Source organism: Leopardus geoffroyi, chromosome B1, assembly GCF_018350155.1.
Source record: "Leopardus geoffroyi isolate Oge1 chromosome B1, O.geoffroyi_Oge1_pat1.0, whole genome shotgun sequence".
Classification (NCBI taxonomy): Eukaryota; Metazoa; Chordata; class Mammalia; order Carnivora; family Felidae; genus Leopardus; species Leopardus geoffroyi.
In genome coordinates, this window is record NC_059327.1 from 85,240,055 (window position 1) to 85,262,938 (window position 22,884).

At 40.7% G+C, this 22,884-nt stretch overlaps 1 protein-coding gene across 2 annotated transcripts in view; it reads left to right on the forward strand.

Moving 5' to 3' along the window:
• RNF150 (ring finger protein 150) overlaps nt 1-22,884 on the forward strand; it is a 295,154-nt gene that overhangs the window by 230,536 nt on the left and 41,734 nt on the right. The window lies entirely within an intron of this gene.

The following is a 22,884-nucleotide window of genomic DNA, read 5'->3' on the forward strand; positions in this document are numbered from 1 at the left end:
GGGCCTCAGTTTCCTCATCTTTAAAATTGTTCAAACAAAATCCACCCCACAGGTTTCTTGTGAGGGTGAAATGAATCTAGGTACATGCAACTCCTGATTCAGTGCCTGGCTGTCAGTGAGCCACAAATGTGACCTCTCCCCACCGCATACCACCTCTCCAGGAGAACACACATTGGGCAGACATATCGCAAGAACCTGATGGTGCAACTGAAATGTCTTAATATTATAAAAATATCTACAATGCACCTTTCTCAGATAGACCCCAAGGCCTGATAGCTCTAGGTTGTAGCCTAAACCAATCGCCTATGGAGGTGAAAACTGAATTACTCTACTTCCTGAGCCAGAACTGCATGCTCCCTTGTAGTTCTCTTTTTGCTAATGGATCATCTGAGTACTACTGAGTTATAAACTGCATTCTTTATTACCATGACCTCATACAAAACACTGACTGCCCTTCTAGCACCATTGCAGAGAAACCACTCAGGTTATCAGGATCATCACTAGGCAGCCCATCAATCAATCAACAGTCCATTAGTGTCAGTTCCTAGAAAGTCATAATTATGTCTTTCTGCACACGTCTCTGTATTGTATTCAACAGCCTGCAGCCCTACAAACAACCTTAGAGAGTGTCTTCAGCATGCAGACATGCGGATAGATGATCTGTGGATAAGCTAGGAATTTCAGATTTGCTAAGTCAGGGAACAGCTTAGAACAAAAAATTTGAAAGTGCCCGTTCTACAAACCTCTGAGATTTCAGCAAATGGGTGCCACACCCCCACATACCCCCACATAGAAAATCCACTGGCAGACCTTTAAAATCCAGAAATCTCTAGCTCACTGGCTTTTTCCGGGGTGGTCCTCACTGTGCTCCCTCCCTTTGGGAGAAATTTGCAGGGAAATTTCTTTCTTCTTCTGAAGAAAGTGTATTGTGGCTAAGTGAGTTAGCCAAATTCTCCTCCCCTTCTGTGTTATGATCAGCTAGGTCACATTCCACTTGGTCTGGTTAAGTCACTGTGCCAGGATAGTGGGAAGACCATCCATCCTCCTCACTCCAGAGGCTTCCCATAGAGCACACACCAAGGTGGGGATCAAGCAAGGTTTCCTGCACACACACCCCTACACACATGTACACACACATCCACCTGTGCACACGCACTCACGCACCACCACCACCAAATCCCTAGGGCCTTGCCTCATCATCCAAAACCATTAAGGAATAGATGCCTAGGAATTCCCAGGAATTACTGTGGGCAGAGGTAGCAAACTGTTGTCACATATGACTCCTCTTGCCTGCAGATGAGTCTCTTGGTCCTGAAAATGCGTCTGGCAATGCTTTAGTTAGTAGCTAGCATTTAAATATGGCAAGGCTTTACACATAAATCTGCATTTCCAACTTGAAAGAGTTGGAAGCAGCAGAAATCCTGGGCCTCATTCCCTTATGGTGCTAATTGGCTAGACCTGAGTCATGACAGCCCCTCACCGCAAAGCGTGTTCCCAGCAGCTCACCCCAGCTTTGCAACCACAAATTTAGGGACCGTTTCAGGGCAAACAGTGCTTCCTTCATAGGCACTGATGTCTAAAGGACAATCACAGCTTTGAATTGTCCCATTAGGTCTCATTAAAATAATACCTGTTGGGGGGCACCTGTGTGGCTCAGTCGGTTAAGCTTCCAATTCTTGGTTTCAGCTCAGGTCATGATCTCACAGTTTGTGAGTTGGAGCCCCGCATCAGGCTCTGCGCGGACAGTGTGGAGCCTGCTTGGGATTCTCTGTATCCCTCTTTCTGTCTCCCCCACTTCCCCTGCTCACTCTCTATCTCTCTCAACAATAAATAAATAAACTTAAAAAAATAAAATAATACCTATTGGTAACTGTCTATGTGCCTATCAAGCAACAACATACACAGTTAGTAACTGGTAACTAATGTTCATAGCAGGGAGAAACAGGAGATTTATAAACGAAAGTGTATTCAAAAAAATATAAATTATCCAACATCATTTATATACATAAGGACTTATGCCTTAATCAGAGCTGTCAGCGCAAGAAAGCGTTGGCTGCACTTAAATTCCTGCTGTGCAACAGGAACAACGGGATGAATTGTTTAAGGAAAATAATGCCGTCGTAATACTGTCGCTGTTGTTTCGATTAACTAAATAACTAAATAACTAAGGAGTTAATTAGAAAATTGGATTTGGAAATCAAAGTTTAATATCTGTTTGGTGTCATAGGTAGAAGCTTGCGTGTGTGTGCACAGATGGAGGCCAGGAGCACACACACATATACACACATTCTTACCTGCATGTCACGGAGTGCGCATGTGTGCCTCAAGCAGTACCTACACACACGTACACATCTGTGTGTTTATATGGCACACACACGTGCCAGTACACCTATGCTCGTGAATCAGTACCATCGACTTTATGTTACAGTAGTTAACTATGTCTCAGCAGGGATACTTGAAGTTTCTGCTCATGACTGTCTATTTATTATTCCTGAAAATGAAACTAGTTCCAACTTAGCTTGTCAGAGAGGGAAGAACATGCCAGACAAATTTATATATCATTGTTTCTTTAATGGACCTAAAGGCTCTCTAATATCTGGAGAAAGGAAATGTACCCCGACAAGTAAAGCAGTCCTTAGTTTTAGATAGGATGTCCCTAGAACCTGTGCCCTCTAATAAAAAGGACACACTTTACAGCCAGATTGCAGTTGTGTGCGCCTGTGTCCACACTGAGTGCAAGTGTCATCTTCAGCTGGTGAGGCATCAGGGAGCACGACCAAATGGTAGAGGCACTGGGAAGTGAACAGTGGGTCTTTATTAGTAGAGAGAGGTTTTCAAGTTTCCTGTCCCTAATTTATACCCCCGGAAATAATGTAAGTTCTCGGTAGGAGATCTAAGTCAAGGCGCAGTCTTGAGCAAATTGCTCAACATCTTGATGCCTCCATTCCCCCACCTACAAAATGGAAGTAATAAGAACACCCACCTCCGGGACACCTGAGTGGCTCAGTCAATTAAGCGTCTGACTTCGGCTGAGGTCATGATCTCACAGTTCGTGGGCTCAAGCGCCGCGTCGGGCTCTGTACTGACAGCTCAGAGCCTGGAGCCTGCTTCGGATTCTGTGTCTCCCTGTCTCTCTGCCCCTCTCCTGCTCATGCACTTGCTCTCTCTCTCTCTCTATCTCTCTCTCTCAAAAATAAACATTAAAAAAAAAAAAAACACCTCATGGGATTAAAGGTAATCAAACTCCTTGGAAAAGTGTCTGGTCCATAAAGGCATTAAAAAAATGTTCTCACGTCATCTAAAGTGGAAGAGATAGGGGCACCTGGGTGGCTCAGTTGGTTAAGCGTCAGACTTCAGCTCAGGTCGTGATCTCAAGGTTCATGAGTTCGAGCCCCGCGTCGGACTCTGGGCTGATGGCTCAGAGCCTGGAGCCTGCTTCCGATTCTGTGTCTCCCTCTCTCTCTGCCCCTCCCCCGTTCATGCTCTGTCTCTCTCTGTCTCAAAAATAAATATTAAAAAAGTAAATAAATAAAGTGGAAGAGATAGAGGGAACTCAGACATTATTGAGTATTTGTCATGTGCTGTGGACCTTGCACCTTTAAGGTATTTTATTTAACCTTCACAATCATTATCACTCTTTGACATGAGAAGCTGAAGTGGAGACTGGTCGAGGAACCTCATCAGAAGTCACAGCTTGAGTAAATGGCAGGCTTGATGACAGTCCTGTCACTGTCCCCAAAGCCCAGGCTCCTTCCAGCAAACTGGAGTTTCTCAGCTCTGGTCTAAATATCCTCCTGGGCTCCAGTTGCAATGCAGATTCCTGCCCCCCGCCCCAGATCTAACAAATCATGATTTTCAGGCGTGGGCTAAGAACTGTCATTCTTTTTTTTTCTTTCTGAGTATAGTTGGCATGCAATGTTTTAGTCGTTTCAGGTGTACAACATAATGAGTTGACAAGTTTATACACTATGCTGTGCTCACAAGTGGAGCTACCATCTGTCACTCATAACACTATTACAATATCACCGACTGTATTCCTTACGCTGGTGCCTTTTAGTCCCGTGACATATCCATTCCGTAACTGGAAGCCTGTATCTCTTTCTCCCCTTCACCCATTTTGCCCAACCCCCACTGCCCTCTCCCCTCAGTATTTATAGGTCTGATTCTGCTTTTTGTTTGTTTATTCATTTGGTTATTTTTGGATTCCACATGAGTGAAACCATATGGTATTTGTCTTTCTCAGTCTGACTTGTTTCACTTAACATAATACCCTCTAGAGCCATCTATGTTGTCACAAATGGCACGATCTCATCCTTTTTATGGCTGTATAATATTCCATGGAATATATAGTCACCACATCTTCCTTATGCATTTGTCTATCAGTGGACACTTAGATTGCTTCTTTATCTCAACTATTGTAAATGACGCTGCTATAACCATACGGATGCATATATCTTTTCAAATTTGTGCGTTTTCATTTTCTTTGGGTAAATACCCTGCAGTGGAATTGTCATCAGTCTTCTTAGGTGGTTCTTTCTAAAATCAGAGTTTGAAAACTTGTGCTGCTACCCTAAAATACCTGCCTAAGGAGGACAGACCTGGGAAAACTCACACATCCTCTGTTGTCTTATCCCTACAATCCATTTAAATTATGTCTCTAGCCACGTACTAATTTTTCTTCAGGAGCACCGGAGTTGGAACATTGCCTTCAATGCAGCTAGCTTCACCTATTTCTTATTGACTCGGCCTTGAAAATTTCCCAAGTGAACACTTTGGCGCCATTTTGTGTGATTGGTCCTTGGGTGGATCCTTATTCATAAATCCTACAATGTCTGTCCACACCTACTAGCCCCCAAGACACTGATCCCAATCCCAAAAGAAAATCAGTAGAAAATCTAGGTATGTTTTTATTCAGTCCTACCTTGTGATCTTGTTGGAGGTTTACCTGGCAGCCAACATTGCTATCTGAGCCAGAGACCATAGCCTTTTTATTATTGAAATAATTGTTTCCTTGCTCATGAAAGACTATAGACCTGATATGTGACCAACACACTGAATGTTACAGGCATTCATTTACATTTTGACAACAAATGAATGTTACAGGCATTCATTTACATTTTGAAGATGAGCAATAACCCTTGAATCACCTCCTGGGAAAAGGAAGTGTTCTCTGTAGAGAAAATACTTTAAGAATTCTGAGATACTGAAGGAAGTCCTTGATCCGGTAGAGCGAAAGACAAATTTGGAAAGAATCACAGTAGGTTTTCTCAACTATATAACTTTATTGAGGAAAGAGGTGTTTGGTGTCATAAAATTAACTGCTGAAAAGGATAAGGCAACAAGGTTACATTTTATAGTTCCTTTGGATTTATAGCAGCTAAGATCTGCAGCAGAGTACTAATTAGTCAGTAACTGCTAAGCATCATTATCTTTTGTCCAAGATATGGTGTAGAAAATATGTTTGGGGAGCTTAATACAGTTCACCCTTGAACAACATGGGTTTGAGATGTGTGGGTCCACTTACATGCAGATATTTTTCAATAAATACAGTACATTATTATAAATATATTTTCCTGGGGCACCTGGGTGGCTCAGTCAGTTAAGCGTCCAACTTCGGCTCAGGTCATGATTTCGCAGTCCGTGGGTTCAGGCCCCATGTCAGGCTCTGTGCTGACAGCTCAGAACCTGGAGCCTTCCTCATATTCTGTGTCTCCCTCTCTCCCTGCCCCTCCCCTGCTCACATTCTGTCTCTCTCTCAAAAATAAATAAATAAATAGATAGATAGATAGATAGATAGATAAATTTTCCTTATGATTTTCTTTATGACATTTCTCTGGCTTTATCATAAGAATATAGTCTATGATACATATAACACACAAAATGTGTATTAACCAACTGTTTATGTTATTGGCAAAGCTTCCAATCACCAATAGGCTATGCAAAGTTAAGTTTGGGGGCAGTCAAAAGTTATATTCAGATTTTCAACTGTGTGGGGGGTTAGTGACCTATCCCCTGTATCGTTCGAAGATCAACTGTACTTGGAAGGAGATAATAATGGCAGGAAATGTTTCTTTTTTAAATCTTCTTACCTTGTTGAACGTTAACAGTAATGGAACAAATGGAACCCTGACTGAGCTCTCATGGTGTACACAGCTAATTTCTTAAGGCTGAGTGTTTTTATCCTTCAAGTCTTACTGTTGGGACTTTGCCTTTACATTGATGCGTGTCTCTGCTTATGACATGCTTGCCTTCTACTTCCAAGATTCCCTCTGTGCTTAAATATGCATCCTCCTCTTAGAGAAACCCTATCTATAAAAAGGCAAGCCATAAAATGGAAAAATATACTCACCTCTGATGCTGGAATGACAGTCAAAGTTTTGAGGGGGAAATATTCAGTCTCAGAAATCTTAACCAGCTCTCATGCTGCCTGCAAACCCTCTCTCCAGGAGATTTTCTCTTATAAGAGAATCTTCATCAGAAAATTGAAGGTGGCCTGAGGCTTAGTCTCCAGTGGCTTAAAGAACAGGATCTTCAGGGTCTGCAAAGGTACAGTTCTAGTTCAAGGACCCCTGCTGCTTTTTTCCTGGCTTGCAGAGTGAAGGAGAGTTCTCAAAATTGAAGACAGGCCCTTGGTATCCATGGAAACTCAGCTCAGCACCAGATGAGTGGGTTCTCTGTGATTTGGGGATTTATGGATTTTTAACCACTCTGCACCATCATTTACCATTATTGGCAAAGCATCCCATGTTACAAGAGACTTCGGCAATAGTGTGAGGCAGCTGTTTTTCTGTGGCAAAGTCATGTAAATTATTTGCAAGCAGGAAAAAAATAAACATTGAAGACTACATGGTAAGATCTGTCCAGTGATAGAGCACCTCTTGTTTGGAACACTGTCTATGCTTGTGGTTGCAGACTCTTCAAAAGTACAAGTTCAAAGTGTTCATTCATTATGTACTACTGGGGAACACTGGCAAAATGATAAACACAGCATGCAGCAATAAAAGGGGGTTAGGCAGGAGCTCTGTCCTGGACAAATATTTAGGCCAACTATGGGGTTTAAAAAAAGTGGAGGAGGAGGAGCAGGCAGGGGAACTTGTTATAGGCATCAATAATCTTTCCCAATTGAAGTAGCATGTCCTTAAAAAAATCAAAATTCAGAATGCACGTGGGCCACATATTGAAATGACTATCTGTAATGTAGGGATGGCAAAAGATACTAAGTGTAACAAGGGGGAAAAGACATCACAAAGTACTCTGAAAATAATCTAGAAGACCTCACCGGGAGTTAATCTAGGAGTTAGTTTCATCAGTTAAACAAAGCCACTTTGCCAATGATGTCAATGATTTGGTATAATATCTATTAATGCCTGTCTTGAACTAGGATGAAATTGCCCCTCCTTTGAAGAAATTTAGATTCTGACAGATGTAAAACAGATGTGTACAAAGTAGAAGTTACTTTGCCAAGTGCTATTTTTTTCTTCTGAATAGTCTCATTTGCCAGATCTGCTAAAGGCTTTGTCTACATAAGAGATTTATGTAGCTTTCGTTAGTTTACGGAGAGATGGGGGAATGAATGGTCACTCTCAGGCTGGTGCAGGAAATGCTAAGACCTTAACCCCCACATTAAATTCCACGAGCTCCCAATGGACTTGTTCAGAGGATTTGGCCATTTGAACACATGTTCGGGGATCTGAGGATGAAATGCTTCGGTCTTCAATTTTCCTTAATATTGGAAAATTGCTGGGTTTTAGCTCATTTTCCTAATTCTGTGTTTATTATGGATATGTTCACCCAGTCATCATGGTCCATCTAGAAGTGGTACCTTTTGAATTCTTCTCATCTCTTCATTTTTAAGTTTAGCAAGCCTCTGGCAGAATAGCTGTCGTAGCCACACCCCCACCCATGCCAGCCACAGAGACAGAATTCCACATAGGTGGCCCCTCTTCTCAGAGAGGTGCTGAGCATAATTCTGAAACCATTAAAGAGAAAAAAGAAACCAGAAAATGCTCTTAGGAAATACCTGCTAAGGTGAAGGGGTTGGGAAGAGCAGGAATAAGATTCTTGGCCCATTAAAGTAAATGAAACACTTACCTTACATACCATGTAGTCTAGATCTTGTTTTTCTTAGCTTATTCTGTGGTCCTGCTTGACGCCTTGTTATAATATTCTCCATGCAGCTCTGAAATAAGAAGAGTAGGAGTCTCCCTCCCCAGTATTTTTAGCCTTTAAAACACCAACATTATTTATTGATGTCTTCCCATTCTTTTGTTTAATACATGGAGGTGGTGACCATTTTATTTCTTTTATGAGTTTAGCATTGGGGATGAAGGTTTGGCCATGTCTATGCAAAATAAACCCCTGTCCTTGGAGATGTAAGTCTGTTCTAGTTAAGAGAAAAAAAAAACAAAAATACATGGGTGGAATATTTAAATAATGAAATAAGGCATTGATATTAATCAGGTGTCAGAAATTGTGGATTACAGGCACTCTTCAGAAAAGGGATTGTGGGGGGCAGCACTACTCTCCAACCTCTGGGCACACCTCCTCCCAGTGGGAAGGAACCTGTGGGAGCCCAGAAGAAAATCACTCAAGAGTCCCTACCCCACTTACTAGAGACCAAGTTAGCAGGATGCAAACTGCCATTTTGTGGAGGGCTGGAATTGGCCATATCCTTTATTTGGATGTTTAGTAGCAAAAACCCATTTTCTTCTTTTTATTTGGGTTTTTAGTAGCAAAACCCATTTTTAAACCCAGTGCACATATAGGACAATTCAAATGTAATAAAGAGATAAACTTAAACTCTTTGGTTTGGGGGGGGGGGCTGGCTAATGAAAATGAATAGTACCCAGCATAGAGTCTGGTGGAGTTCTGGTCTACCTCCCTCCCTCCTGTACCACCTTAGGAAGAGGCATTTTATAAAGTTCATTGTAGCTACTAGATGCTTGTTTTGTTTTGTCTTGTTTTGGATTTCCAGGAAATACAGACCAGATGAGCAAAGGAAATGAAGATCAGATTAGTAAAGTAAATGAGAGGGTCTAACAAATGGTTTCAACAAAGATTCATTACCCTACTAAGTAGTCATCTGCCTCTGAATAATTGCTACACTAAATGCTGGGGTGGGCGGGGTGGGAGGGACGGGGAGGATGGGTGTGGAAGGAACAGCTTCAGCTCTCCTTTGTGGCAGTTACTGTCATCACCTCCATCATCATCACCATCTTATCCACCACACCCAGTGCCCCAGGTTCCTCTCACAGCCAACACCGAGGACTTCATAAAGCACCATAAAACCCACCCAGGCAAGAAAAGGAGAGCCACGTTCAAGTCCTAGCTCAGCTACCTACTGGCTCTTCAGGGGACCTTGAAGGAATAACTTAGCCTTTCTGAGATTCAGGCAGCCTGCTGTCATATGGACTCAGATGTTTGACAGAATGTTATAAACTAAAGCAAATGTAATGAATGATGATGATGAGAGAACAATAATAGTTATAATTGTGAAAAAGGGTGTTAGAACAATTCTGGGCCAAGTCTACCATTTTCTATCGGTGCTGTTGCCCACCTTCACTCCCATCTTCATTGCCCCCTGCTATAATCATGAAATACAACAAATAATTATAGCTGTTATAATCAATCTTTTGGGGGACCAGTGATTAATTTTGGGGACCACTGATTAAAAAATGGTCCTCAAAAAGATTTCTTTTATTCTTCTAATATTTATGTTCTGGAAGCCAAAATAAATGATAGTACCTAAGAGCTACATGAAACCCCTTAAAATGCCTCTTCCCTAGAGAAGGAAGTGATCATGTATTCTTACTCCGAAAAGAAGGAAAGGAAAGGAAACTAACATTTTTGGAGAATTTGCTAGAAGATACATACAAGTCAGAAATTATAAATAACGTAAATGTCTTTCATTTTGGAAAAGGACAAATAAAATACAGCTTGTGTTTAAATGAACTAGTTAAGGGTGGCAAAAAAGAATTAAATACAGAATATGATTAAATCTGAAAAACAAGATTAAAAAAAAGTTGAGGGGCACCTGGATGGCTCAGTCAGTTGAGCATCCAGCCTCGGCTCAGGTCATGATCTCACAGTCTGTGAGTTCAAGCCCTGCATCGGGCTCTGTGCTGACAGCTCAGGTCCTGGAGCCTGCTTCTGATTCTGTGTCTCCCTCTCTCTCTGCCCCTCCCCTGCTCATGCTCATGCTCTGTCTCAAAAAAAAAAAAAAAAATTAAAATTAAAATTAAAAAAATAAATAAAAATTTTAAAAAGTTGAAAAATAACACAGCAAGCTTTCATTTGTGTAAAAAATTTAATACACAAAATAGCGCCTAATTTATTCATGGATTTACTTATTACCTGCATCGATATATGCGTGCACACACACGTACACACGCACACATTTGTATAAGATGTACTGTAAAGATTGGTGTCAAATTGTGTTAGTAGTTGCTTTGTTGGAAGGATGAAACTAAAAATGAGGCACAAAGGGAACGAATGTGGTTTTGCTGGTTTTGCTTTTACTGAAGAGACAGACTTAAATATAACATGATTTGCTGTGTGAATATTTATTCAGACCCTGGTATAACTCAGACCCTTATTTCTGTGCTGGGGAATCTTATGGTGATGCAGTCTCTGACTTCATCGGGATTGCTTTCTATTGAACAAGACAGAAGAACATAAGAATATTATGTTAAGATAAGACTATCAAAAATAAAATAAGGCCAAGTAAGGTGTTAGAGAGTGACTGGGGCAATTAGAAGACAGACAAGGATAGCTTCTCTGAGTAGGTAACATTGGCAGGCACCTGAAAATCAGTATCAATGCTTGGTGATGGAGACAAAGCAGCTTAGGTTACTATATTATTCCTGCACTTTTGTAGCATTTTTTTTTAGTGTCTACCCCCATCCCCACCACCTCCCCCAAGAAAATCTGCTTCAAAATAGCATGAGAGTTTTAAAGAGGTACCAAACCCAGATGAAGTATTTAGAGATTTCAACCTTTTGAACCAATGATAAGTGGTAAGGGGTAGTGAGCCTAGAGAAATATCCCATAAGGTAATGATTTCATTTTATTTCTGGAAAACACCAAAATGCAAATCATTTTTTAAAATACCCACCTTAAAATTCAACAGTCTTCTTGGCAAGTGAGGATTCAGGAAAAATAACAGTGATCTCAAAGGCAAAATGATGGGGGGGATGTAGGTATCAACACTTTCATGAGGAAGGAAAGATTTGTATTTTTATCCAAAGAGAATATGGCTTCCTTTTTTTTTTTAAGTTGGAGAAGGTGCTCGTAAAGGGGAAATAAACATTGGAAAGAGCTGTTTAGGAAGTTAGAAGACCTGATCTCAACACTGACATAACAGCGTGTACCATTCAAACAGCGTGTGCCAATGGGTTCCTTGTCTGCCTCCTCACTTACAAGGAGGTGAGATGAGTTCATCTACCTGCGAACAACATAAACAGCAGCTCCAATTTCATCATTAACCACCATCAAAACCTACATGTTACTAAAGGTTTCTCTGAACCAGAAACTAGGCTAAATGTTTTCTGTCCATTGTCTTAATTGATTGAATGAGTGAGTGAGTGATCAGTAAACTCTAAGGCTCTTCTGGCTATATCTGCTTGGTTATGAAACAAAAGAGGCACAAGAGAGAGGAAGACCAGTGGTTTCTATCCCTGAGGGGCAGAAATGGAGGATGAATGTCTGGCCCACCTTAATATCCATTTCCCTTATTCCCTTTTCCCATCCATGCCCCCTTACCTGGTTGATCAGCTTGCCTCTTTAAGGTTTCCTGACCCAATTCCAAATGGCAGAGTCGGGGGGAGATTGCACACATACAATACCAAGCAATTCTGAGACACCATTAGCATGTCCAAGAATTCAACTCAATCCTGACACCATCTGCATGAAGATAGAATCAGATCCCACAGGTTAAGGGTTCAGTCCCACAGAAGAGCCCCCACCACCACCGCCTCAGATGCCAGGCACACACCCAGGCTGTTTACCTGTGCTTCTGACCGACCAGCCACAGATTTTTGGTTCCCACAACCTCCTCTGTAGGTTCAATTAATTTGCTAGAACAGCTCGTAGAACTCAGGGAAACATGTATATTTACCATTTTATTAAGGGATATGATAAAGTGTATTAAAGGATACGAATCAACAACCAGATGAAGAGACACATATGGCAAGGTCCCAAACAAAGGAGCATCTATCCTCATGGAGCTTGGGGCCTGGCTCTACAGCATTCTCGTGCCCCAAGGGTGGAAGCTGTTAGAATAAAAGGAACCAAAAAGGTGAACTCCTGGGTCTTTATGGAGGCTTCATGACATAGTCATGGCTGACTAAGTCATTGATCATTGGCTGATTCAACCTCCAGCCCCTCTCCTTTCCCTGGAGGTCAGGGTGGGACTGAAAATTCCAACACTCCAATCACATGGTTGGACATCCTGCCCTTGGGTGAGGTCCAGAAGCCACCTTCATTAATAACAAGACACCCAGTTCACTTTTATGGCTTGAAAGTGTTTTTAGAAACTGTGGATGGGGGCACCTGGGTGGCTCAGTCGGTTGAGCTTCTGACTTCGGCTCATGTCATGATCTCACAGTCCGTGAGTTCAAGCCCCGCATCAGGCTCTGTGCTGACAGCTCAGAGCCTGGAGCCTGCTTCAGATTCTGTGTCTCCCTCTCTTTCTGTCCCTTCCCCACTCATACTCTGTCTCTCTCTCTCTCTTAAAAAAAAAAAAAAAACAACCAATAAACATTGAAAAAAATTTAAAAAAGAAAAACTGTGGATGAAGACCAAATATATCTGAGGATATATTTCGGTCATCTGAATAATCAAATATATCTTTCTAATCATTGTATCACATTACATCACTTGTTTCTCCTTTATTTCCACCCTAAACTAATGGCAAGGAATTCCCATTGCATGACCAAATATTAATTAAAATTCTAGTTTTTGCTCTGAACACAAGAGCTAGAAGTTGCATTCTGTGAGCCAGAGAAATGGGTTAGGTTATGATCTTATAACATATGACTGGACTACTGCTCTTGCCATTATGGGCTTTAGATAGAATCCATTAGGTTTTCCAGGAAGGCACATCCATCTCAATTACTGTGAATTTCAGTAATTTTTTGGGACGTCAACTCATACTCTGGATGAAAACATCAGGCCTCTTTTCTTTAGCTAAGATGAATCTAGCAGTTTTTGAGGGCTTATGTGTGCCACCACTTTGAGTCCTTCCCTCCTGCCCCAAAACACCAGGTCATGACCTATTCTCACACCCACCAAAGGTGAATTATGCACTATTTGTTGGAAGAGGTGGGGACAACCAGGGCTTCTTCTGAACAAATGACTTGGCAGTCTTGAAGTTTTATAAGCAGGCTTTTCCATGTGCTTTATGGGGGAAGCAGATGGTCAGAATGGTCAGAAATGACAACCATAGTAAAAAATTTAAATTGATTGTGGTTGTAGAACAGATTGATGTAACATGATGCCTGCACACACAGACCAAATGTGCTCTTAGCAGTGTCTAGTCTCTAGCACTGAACTATTTATTTACCTTACATTTTGCGTATGTTCTTCTTAAGGACTTATATTTCGGCTAAGTCCCTATTTAAAATGTTTCTTTCTTGGGACGCCTGAGTGGCCCAGTCAGTTAAGCGTCCAGCTTTGGCTCAGGTCATGATCTCACGGTTCATGAGTTCGACCCCCACATCAGGCTCTGTGCTGACAGCTCAGAGCCTGGAGCCTGCTTTGGATTCTGTGTCTCCCTCTCTCTCTGCCCCTCCCTCCCCCCAGATAAACATAAAAAGAAATTTTAATGCTTCTTTCTTTTAAAAGGATATGTGTAAGGAACTGTTTCTACTTCTGCCCTCCCCAATCCCTTCCAGAGTGAAGGATTCCCTACTTTGCTGTGTTCTGTAGCTTGACCTTTAAACTAGACTTTATGTTTCCATCCGAGCCCTGTTCTCTAGTTTCCTCTGACTCTTGTGTTGGACTATCTTGTAACAGGGTGACACTTATAAAGGAGTAGGGATGAGGCTGTCACATGGCAGATGAGCTCTTTATGAAATGTTGATGCATTAACCTGTATCCTGTAACCCTGAAGAAACAGAACGTTTCAGAGACAGCGGGGTAGTGACAGGGAAAGAAAGGGCACCCCTTGTCTGCCAGCACATTAATGGGCAAAGAAGGGAGAAGTCAAGAGGCTTAATGGAAAATGAATAAAGCAGGTTGTGAGTAAATTTATTAAATACAATAATAGCAGTGCATCAGCCAGCATAGCATGTGTCAGACACACTGTGAAGGGAAGTGTCGTGTGTGTATATGTGCATGCGTGCGTATGTGTATATATGCATAAATATTACCAAATCTCATTACAGGCTGCAAGAAAAAGTATTATTATCATTACTTTATTGATAAAGAAACAGATCGTTTATTTTTCAGCAATTTATCTAAGCAAGTATTCTTATGCACACCATAAAAAATCCACATATGTTAAAAGAAGTTCACTTTAGCCATGCGTTCAAATTCCTCCTCAGTTTTAGTACAGCCTGTCTTTAGTGAGACCAGTCAGGAAAATGGAAGTCAATATAGATATTTAAAAATAAGGGAATGGGGGCGCCTGGGTGGCTCAGTCAGTTGAGCATCTGACTGCGGCTCAGGTTATGATCTCAGGATTGTTGAGTTGGAGCCCCGCATTGAGCCCCGCATCGGGCTCTGTGCTGACAGCTCAGAGCCTGGAGCCTGCTTCATATTTGTGTCTCCCCCTCTCTCTGCCTCTCCCCCACTTGTGCTCTGTCTCTCTCTCTCTCTCTCTCTCTCTCTGCCTCTCTCAAAAATAAATAAACATTAATTTTTTTTTTTAAAAAAAAGGGAATATAGTGCAAGAAATTGGTCACAAAAATCTTGGGGAAAAATGAACACCAAGCTTTACCTTGCACCATATATAAATTTAACTTAAAATGTGTCATAGATTTCAACATGTGGTATACCACATTAATAGAACAAAGGATAAAAATAAAGGACCATCTTGACACAGAAAAAGCACTTGACAGAATGCTACACACTTTCATGATAAAAACACTCAACAAACTAGAAATAGAAGGAAATTACCTCAGCATATTAAAACCCACATATGACAAACCCACAGTTAACATCATACTCAATAGTGAAAAACTGAAAGCTTTTTCTCTAAGATCAGGAACAAGGCAAGAATGCTTACTTTCACCACTTCTATTTAACGTAGTACTACAGGGTCCAGGCCAGAGCAGTTAGGCAAGAAAAAGAGATAGAAGGCATCCACACTGGAAGGAAAGAAGTTGAGTATCTATGTTTGCATATAATATGATCGAATATATACAGAATTCCAAAGATTTGAGGCACCTGGGTGGCTCAGTTGGTTAAGCCCTGTTAGCATTAAACAACGAATTCAGCAAAGTTGCAAGATATAAAATCAGCATACAAAAAAACAATTGCTTTTCTACACTAACAGTGGATAATCTGAAAAAGAAATTAAGAAGATGATCTAATTTACAGTAACACCAAAAAGAATAAAATATTTGGGAATAAATGTAAGGAGATGAAAGATGTGTATACTGAAAAGTATAAAACATTGCCAAAAGAAATTTTAAAGATACCAAATAATGGAAAAATATCCCATAGCCATGAATTAGAAGACTAAATATTGTAAAATGTTCATACCACTCAAAGTAATCTGCACATCCAATGCTGTCCCTATCAAAGTCTCAATGGCGTTTTGTTTTTTTTTTTTGCAGAAATAGAAAAACAGTCCTAAAATTCAAATAGAATTTTAAAGGGCCTTAAATAGTCAAAACAATCCTTATGAAGGGGATTCAGCGTCCAACATTTTTCCTTGAAACCTCCTTAAGCTTAGTGCTTAAGGTTTTCTGTAGGTGGTACTAATTGCAGATTGTAACAACATAAATGTTAACTACATAAATGTTCACTAGATTTTGCATCCTTTCCTGCACAAACCAGTGTAAAACTGATGCAAAAGTTACATCGTCCCTTCTTTTGGCACTTAGTAAGGAATTACCCAATGAACTGTTAATGCAATCAGTAAGAAGTTTGAGGAATTGGAGGAAATCTTTGCCCTCCTGGGTGAAGTGTCACAGGGAAAGAAAACCAATGATGAAGAGATAACAGCGGGGGAGCCTGGGTGACTCAGTTGGTTACGCGGGTTCGGCATCTGACTTTGGCTCAGGTCATGATCTCATGAGTTCAGACTCCCATGTTGGGCTCCCACGCTGGTGTTGGGGAGGCTGCTTGAAGATTCTCACTCTCTTTCAAAATAAATAAACTTAAAAAAAATAGATAAAAAGCAAAGTGAAATCATAACGATCTGATCTTACTTAATATACAAGCTTCCAGGGAATTCTCCACCAAGCCCACGTAGAAATAATGGTTTAAACTTTCCCATCTGAGAGGGAAGAAGGAATTTTCCTGAAGTGATCTCATCACGTGTATATTTATCATTATGGAGCCAGAACTTAAAAAGGCAAAAGTGCCAGTTATATCTGAACGATTTAGAAGTCACTTAGCCAGATGGATGAATTTGTATTGTAGCCTTGGAATGCTTAGTTCCCAAAGGTGGCCAAGCGTTGTCTATGAGCACAGCTTAGCAGCCACATGAAAATATGGCAGATCTGTCGTTCCCGAATGGCATGATTGTCAGTATCACTGGCTTGGATAGGGATTCCGTTTCTGCCTCCTCTGTGTACTTGACTTTGGACAAATTGACTTCACCTATAAAATGTGTAGCAGCCGTTGGGATAATCATACACCTACTTCAGAATGTCATTGTGAAGATGACATATGTAACATGTAATTGCTTAGCACAATGCCCGGCACGTAGGAAGAAGTCAATACATTCCAGCTGTTGTTATTAATACTGCACAGCCTCTGAAGAAACTGACCCTCAGGCCGGCCATTCTCACAATAGAAGCCCCTCCTAAGAGGGAAGATTTAAGCCAAATCAGAAGTTTATCTCCTCAGAAATTCTTGTTAGGCCAGAGATAAAGCAAGGAACTCATACAAAAAGAACACATTTCCTTATTGAAAACACTCTGCATTTGAAGTCAGATTAACTTGCCCACTAAGATTATGATAGGGAATATGTAGGCAGTGCCCCAGTCCTGCCCTAAGAAACCTTGATTCTGAGAAGAGATGGAAAGATAATGTAAGTCAGCCAGTCTGGCTGACTATCTCCCCTACGGTTCTCTTGCATAATACAGGAGAGATTGGAAATTATGTCTTATTTTCAGGAAGATAAGCATTGGTACCAGTGGACAGAAGGGTGCCATTTTTTCCTTGAAACCTTATTTTTCAAGTACATGGGAAAGAATAAGCTTTTATGTGATGCAGAGCAGCTCCCAGCGTGTGAACACCAAACCTCCTGGAGAATCAGGACACCTGGGGGATTATATTCATCACTACCTTATTTTCTCCCAACACAGAGAACACTTATTCTGAGGGCAATGTTTGTTAATTCTTAACAGAGAAGGACTTATTCCAGCCTGCTACTGCTCTATGCCTTCTTTCAGAAGACACGCAGTAAATATCAAACCTGATTCTGGGAAGGATAATTTTCTGCTCTAGCTTTGAATAAAACCATCATAAAGAAACAACTAAGTAGGAAAGTGGTGACTTCACATGAAAAGTGTCATGTCAAGTTAATAGAACACATAGTCATTGAAACATAAACCATTGAAAAGAAAGCCAGACCACTCTTCTCCAGCTCACCCACGATGCAAAATCTCTGTGGTGAATGGTTCTTAGCCTTTTTGTGGTTTCTGTAAGAATCTAGTGAGAGCAATCCTCTTACCAGAAAAATATATGTATGCGTATAACCATATAAGTGTGTATGTAACTTTAGGTACCTGAATTCCTCCACAAATCCACTAATCCTCAGGTTAAGACTCTTACCTCTGAAGTATAGATATGGTCAAGTTCATGGGCTCTGGAATCAGATCTAGGTTCAAATTCTAGTTCCGACTCTTACCTTCAGTGTAATCTCAGGAGGATTTTAACCTTCCTGGGCTTTAGTTTTATTACCTGAAAATAAAAATAATACTATGTCATAGGTTGATTTTGAATATTAAATTAGGTAATCTGTTTTAACACTTAGCATAATCCCTGGCATGTACTAAGTACTCAATAAGCATTAGAATTGTTATTAGCTAATAAAATACAAAACTTAAGCCCTGCATGGCCAGAGGGGAACTTCAATTCAATTTCAATGCTACAGACTCTGCTGAGTGCCTCCTGTTTCTGAAGGAACATGGTGGGATTCTGAAATGGAAATGTGTTTGTTTGTTTCTTTGTGGAGGGGGTTGTGTGGGTTTTTTTTTTTAAGTTTATTTATTTTAAGAAAAAGAGAGCATAAGCAGGGGAAGGGCAGAGAGAGAGGGAGACAGAGAATCCCAAGCAGGCTCTGTACTGACCATGTGGACTCAAACTCACTGACTGAGATCATGACATGAGCTGAAATCGAGAGTCAGATGCTTAACCCACTGAGCCACCCAGATGCCCTGAATGGGAGTGTTGGCAGTGACAGAGGCCTGAAGTGATAGGGACAGGCCAGGTATGCCTAATACCAGACAACGCAGGTCTCAGGGTCTTATATTCTCAGGTTGGAAGGAACTAGAACAGTCATCCAGGCACACTTTATACACGCTCCGATCAAATCCACAGCAGAACTGCAACCACAGTACACCTTTCACAAAGGGAAACCGTGAGTCTTTAGGTAATTTTTTATATATTAAAGAAGAAAGAGGTAAACCAAGGATATTAACAATTTATGGACCAAATAGAATTAATAAATCCCAACACTAAGAATTTTTTGGTTAACCTCAAGGCTACTGATGGATTTTACTTAGAATTAAATGTGGAAATGTATGAAAGCAGTAGTTATGGATCAAGAAAATAGGTTACAAAGCTCCGTTTAAAATGGAGTATTTTCTGCCCACCATCTCATCCTATGCTCTTTAATGCTGTGATAAAGACATTCAAGACTACAAATTAGATGACAGAATTAGTCTTAAAATCCACCCAGCCAAGTCAGTAATACTCAGTAGCTCGTTTCCTTGGGCACGGATTGTTAATTGTGAGTCAATGCCTATAAAGGAGGTAATGCAGAATATATTTAAAAGAAAAGGAGGAAATGAATCAATGATACAGTATTCTCTGGCCATTTTCAGGCTTTTGGGGGGCTCACCCTCCTCTACTGTTCTTCTGCCCTCCCTCTAATTATGAGGTTTTAAACTTCAATAAATACACAGGCCAAGTAACATGAACCAAGGGAGCAAACTCTTCAACAACTGTGGGGACCCAGAGCCTCTTTGCCTTGAGCCTAGCGGGGCAGCCCTTACTCCGTTCTCCTCAATGATTTCATTCCGGGAATTGGGCATATATTGCCAGATATTTTCTTTTCCAAGATAAATTTAAAATGTAAATCTATATGTAAAATATCCTGACTTTTAAATATCGATAACTAATTCATGCTCTAAAAAAAAACGAAACAAAACAAAACAAAAACAAAAAACATGGGGCAGGCCAAACAAGTCATGTCAGAGGCATGAGTTGGGAGTCTTTGGTAGTATGTTTCAGTGTTCCGGGGAACTCTGTCCCTGGTGTTATTTTCTTACTCTTTAATCTTTTCCTAGAAAAGATTCCTTTTCATCGACTCTCATGGTTTCAAATCTCTTCTCTATGCTGAAGCCTCTCACTTCATTTATTGTCCTCCAGACTCCTGTATCTAACTGCTGACTGCACATCTCCTTTGCATGTCTTCGGGGCATCTCAAACATGGCGCATGCAAAGCTGAACTCTTGATCTCTCCCCACCAGTTTGTCTTCCAGTTTCTCCAGCTGAGTAAATGGTACCTATATTGCTCAAGAAATATGGGGGCTGTCCTCTACTTTCTCCTCTCTTGCTGCCCTTGTCCAGCCCACCACCTTTCTATACATCCCCCTTCTAAACTATTTCTTCAGGTTGTCCCCTTATCTCCACTCACTGCTGCCGCACCAAGCCACATTTCCTCTGTTTTTGCTGCAATCATTTCCTCCAGATTCCCTCCACCCTTTGTGCTACTTTGTACTACTAATCTGTTCTTCACTGAACAGCAAGATCTTTTAAAATATTAAATGGATTCCTATCACTCTGTTTCAGTTCTCTCAATGTCTTTACAGTGCGTGAACCCAAGAGAAGAGAGTATGTCAAGTAGGTATTATACTACTGCGTCCAATGGACTGAGAGTATATTTTTTTCATCTGTAAAACAGGAATAATGAACCCACATCAAAGTGTTATTATGAGAATTCAGTAAAGGCCGATATTATTTCTGCAGTCCTTTTATATCAGCTTTTGCGGGGAAGAAGGTATCATTCAGGGAACATTTATATTGTTAATAGCTACTTTACACTCCCCAATTAGTACCACCTACAGAGAACCTTCTAAATGTTTTAATGACAGTGTTTTCATTTGTATTCTTTTGGCCGCAAAGTAAAGCATGTGCCTTAATTAAAAGATAAAGTTTCTAAAAATTATGGAAGGGGTACCTGGGTGGCTCAGTTGGTTAGGCGACCAGTTTCGGCTCCAGTCATGATCTCACTTCGTGGGTTTGAGCCCCGCATTGGGTTCTGTGCTGACAGCTCAGAGCCAGGAACCTGCTTCAGGTTCTGTGTCTCCCTCTCTCTCTGCCCCTTCCCCACTTGCTCGTGCACTCGCTGTCTCTCTCACTCTCTCTCAAAAATAAACATTAATTTTTTTTAATTATTGAACAAACTAAGTTCAATGAAAAACACAGGATAGAGTGGAAAAAATAACTTCAAATGTCTTCAGATCGTGTTTTTAAAGTTTTGACACGGAAAATGATTAGATGATATGGTTGGCGCAATGCTCCATCATAAAAATTGAACCACTTTTAGGAAAATATACGATTTCATTGAACTGAATTCCTCTTTGCCTGGAGCTGTGCAGGATGGTCAAGTTTCCAAAATAGCATCATGAACTCAGCAGCCATCGTTATATCAGTCCCCATGGCCCTTCTTTTTTTCAATTCACAAGTTCCAATTTAGAAAACACCACAGTGATAATGAGTCCAGAATATCTGCTGAGGCCGGTAGCTTGAAAAAGCCAGGAGTGAAGGTGAGAGGCTGCCACTGCAGGTACATGGAGCTGTCTTTCTAGATCTCTGACTAAATCAGCCCTTCATCTGAGCTGCCCTTTTTTTTTTTTTTTACTAGATATTTATGAAAGTCATAAAATCACTTGATGATGAGCTCCTTGGTTGATGTACAGTTTAATTGTGAGCTGAAAATTTTGGCTTCTCATGAGCTGAACTGGTTCATGGACCATTACAAAAAAAAAAAAAAAGAAGAAAAAGGGTGAGGAGGAGAGAGATTATATCTTTATAATATAACCCTCATTTTTTATCTCCAGGAATAAGAATAGTTCAGCTTTCATTATACCACAAAGTAATGAATTCTCCCATTTAGGATATATTCATACTAAATATACAACAAATAGACCTTTTTTTTTATTAAGAAAAAGTGTTTAAAATAAAAAAAAACAAAAATTAAAAGGGTTATGAAAAAAGAGACTTAAAACTTTGTTCCTCCGTGGTAATTCTGGTAAATATTTATTGAGAAGCCACCATGTAGGAGGCACTGTGCTAATTGGCATCAACATGTATATGTACATAATCTGGAACAACTAGAAAGGACTCTAAAGTACCCAGTCCAAACTCATAGACAACTAAACTTTAGCCCTAGTGGAGAAAGTGACCTAGACAAAGTAACACACGTAGTTACAATAGCTGAGACCAGAAAATAGTCTCGTAAAGTAAGGTAGATTCCCAGTTCTCATGAATATAATTTTAATTAAATATATTTCTCATTGCAAAAGTGATGCTTTAGGAGAGCGCTGAGTGAAAAGAGTAGTTTGAGCCCCTGAAACTACTTCCACCTCTCCTAAAACCCCACAAAAAGTACAGCAAAGGGATCTTGTAAGGGGCAGGCCAACACAGACAGGGAAAAGGCAAAAAGAGACAATATCAAGATCCGAGCAACTGGAAACAACGCACAAAGGGCCAATGACTTAGTGGATCTGAGAAACAGAGCGAGCTCCTGTGTGCAGCTGTACAGGTTGTGCACCGTCCCAATCCAGCGGCCACCACTCACTCAGACTCCAAAGTAAAGGCTTCCTCTGGAGTGGTACCGAGCATAACCTGCACCACAGCAAGCCATGGCCCTGCTCAGAAAACAAGGGCAAAAGCAGCCATGAGGGAAGGGAGAGCCATCCCAATTTGCAGCAAAGAATTTCCCCCCAAATCAGAGATCAATAAGCCCCGGGTGGCTCTGGAGAAGAGGATAAATGGGAAGGAAGTACATACATGCAACTAAATGTGGGCTAGAGGTATAGATATAGATATAGATGTGGTACAGATGTAGATATAAATATAAGCATAGATACAGGTATTTAGCCAGCCTCGAATGTATTTTGTTGTGAAGTGTGAGGCAGGGATCCAATTGTGCCTGTTTCTAAATGACTAGTTTTATTGAATACTTGTTGAGTGCCCCATTTTCAAATACTAAATGCTTTTATCTTCCGACAACTGCTTCCTAAGTTTTATTCTAGCCATTGATCTGTCTACAATTCTGTGAACCTCACGCATGTCTGGGCCTAGGAAACATATTAGAGCTCAGTCTTTAGATGGATACGTCCCTGTGAAAAGAGCCTGTTTCTCTCAAACGTATTTTTAAGTCCGTAACTCTTTGTCAGTTCTGTTTGTCTCCTTTTAAACATCTTAAAGAATTCACTGTCCTGCGTAAAACTCATATATTCTCCTTAATTATACCTC